This window comes from Palaemon carinicauda, chromosome 19 (genome assembly GCF_036898095.1).
Source record: "Palaemon carinicauda isolate YSFRI2023 chromosome 19, ASM3689809v2, whole genome shotgun sequence".
Lineage (NCBI taxonomy): Eukaryota > Metazoa > Arthropoda > Malacostraca > Decapoda > Palaemonidae > Palaemon > Palaemon carinicauda.
In genome coordinates this window covers 102,705,476-102,707,987 of record NC_090743.1, presented here as the reverse complement: position 1 = coordinate 102,707,987, position 2,512 = coordinate 102,705,476, and the positions used below count along the sequence as shown (strand labels likewise).

At 35.5% G+C, this 2,512-nt stretch overlaps 1 pseudogene; it reads right to left on the bottom strand.

Moving 5' to 3' along the window:
• Nucleotides 1–347: 347 nt before the first annotated feature.
• The window catches only part of LOC137659183 ((Lyso)-N-acylphosphatidylethanolamine lipase-like), a 9,522-nt pseudogene continuing 7,357 nt past the window's right edge, over nucleotides 348–2,512 (bottom strand).

Sequence of the window (2,512 nt, the reverse complement as noted above, 5' to 3'; positions counted from 1 at the left end):
CTTCCCGTCTTGCTCCCATTTCCTTTGCATGTCGTGCTTCTTCTGCCTGTCTTTCATCCCGTCTTGCTTCCATTTCCTTGTCAAGTCGTGCTTTTTCCATCTCTTTTTCTGCCTGTCTTGCCTTCATCTTCAACTTGATCAAATTCTCCTCCGCTGCATTTTGTCGAATCTCAACCTCTACATCCCTATCTTCTTTCATGCCTTCAGTTTGTGGGTCTACTGGTCCTAGCTTCACTAAAAGTTCTTCCTCAGCCTTCTCCAACAGTTCACTAGCTGCTACCATAGTTTCTTGCGACAACCTTCCTGAATTTATCAACACTTCTAAGGCTAGACACTTGATTTGGGCTTTAGTCATTCCACTTGTAGCATGGCCACCACATGCCATTAAAATAGAGCCACTGAGCTTTAGTTACATTAGCTTCTGACAACTCCTGAACATTTGGGTTATTCAAAAACTCTTGGATATTAAAATCTGCCATCTTGTAATTTAACAATATCTAATACTTCTCCAAAAATAAATCCTAACAATACAGAAAATCTTATCAAAACTGTACTATTCAAACCTTTAATCAAAACACGACCCAGTTATCCCCAATATTTAAAACAGACTCTCTCGATCCCAAGTATCTGGGCACCAAAAATATATTATACTATAGTCCCGTGTCTGGGAACCAAGCATATAATATATATAATACGTTTGCCAAGTTAAACAACCTCTCGAGTTCCAAACTCACCTGATTGCTTTTACATTAAATCTGTTACATTTGGAAATATTAAGACCTGAACTCTGAGACAGTTATATAACACCCAGACAGTAATACATAAATCACTAAGTATACAAAGGTGTCTTAAGTACACTCAAAACAACACTGGGTAATTATTATTAAGATCTATTTAAAATTAACTCTTACTACGATTCTTTAACAGGGGTACGAGTGAGTACTAATTTGAATACTGGTGATTTGAATAATACTCTCTTTACAAAAATAAATATATTCTAAATCGATTACAACCCTTTGAAAAGAATTCATATAAAACAAATAAATCACTCGAAATATCAAGTCTGAACAAAAATGTAACGATCTGAAAATTGTAATCACTTGACTTGAAATATTAAATCTGAATAAACCTTATACTAAGACAAATGAAATAATACTTATGAAAATTATACAGTCACTTGTTTCACTTGACATTAAATCTGAATACAATATTCAAGTTTGATACTCAATGAAAATAAATAACAAATACCTTTCACCTTACTACAGGGCCAGTTACAAAACTTTACACAATGCCAACACTCGCCCCAACACAATAAATTTAAAAACACCTTTGTCTTCTTTTGTTACGTTTCAAGGCACAATTTATGTTTTGGCACGGGATCACTTTGGAGAGGACATACTATAGGTACTGAGAGAGAGTGAGGCAGGCACTTTGGTCTTTCACAGGACGGCTGTTTCTTTACTACTGCTATGCAGCCCTGGGTGGCCCATATATAAGACTTGGCTACTTCCAGAATATTCCAGGTCTGGGATCTGGAAGGAGGGGGGGTTGGCTAAGGGCGAAAGGCTGCCAAAGACTACTCTCTCGGACGCGTACCCATGCACAGGGAGATGAACTTTCTCAGTTAGCTTACCCGGCTTTGTCCTCAAAATGATAAAAAAGATAGAACCTAACACTAGGATTTTCGAGATCCTTCCAAAGCACATAGCATATAAGAATTGCGGTGGCTTGAAAACCTGGTCTCAGAAAACTCGGTCTTGGAAAACTAGGTCTAAAAACTCGGTCTCAGAAAACTGGGTCTCAAATGTTTGTGCTAGCATCTTGAAACCTTTAACTTGCTTGTTTAGACTATAATTATAAGGTACTAAACCGTAATTTATTAGTAAAGGAACATTTGTGACAATAATTAATAAAAAAAAAAAAATCAAAATGATGAAATAAATAAATTCATCTAGTATTTATAACACTTTTAAAAACACTTAAGGTTATGAGCAATATCTTTCAAAAAATCGCTTTGGTTGCTGCCATCATAATCTTCCGTTAACTTTTCACTGTAATTGTAAATTTTTTCATGTTCTTTCTTTTTAGCTGGTTTTTCTCCTAGTTGCAAATGTAGAATCTTAGTTTCCGTTAGAGCCTCTTCTTTTTTTCAGGACATTAATAAGTTTCCAAATGTTGGGGTTTCTGCATGCTATAGATTGATTTGAAGCTTAGTGAAATCCTTCTAACGCATTAATTGTCCTTGGTGATTTATTTATGACATGACCTCTCATATTCCAAAATGTTATAAGGTATAAAGGAGCTTCTCTTTTAGGGTGACGTCCACGGATTACACCAATATATTTTAATTCAAAGTAGCTAATAAATTCCATCGGAAGTAACTCGTCTTCAATAAGTTCTTCAAATGCATTAGTAACTTTTTCAATTGGTATGAATGCCATTGCACAAAACTTTCTTATTGACAACGAAAAGTTGTTGTCGGTATTGTACCGACGCTTAAGAACCAAATCAC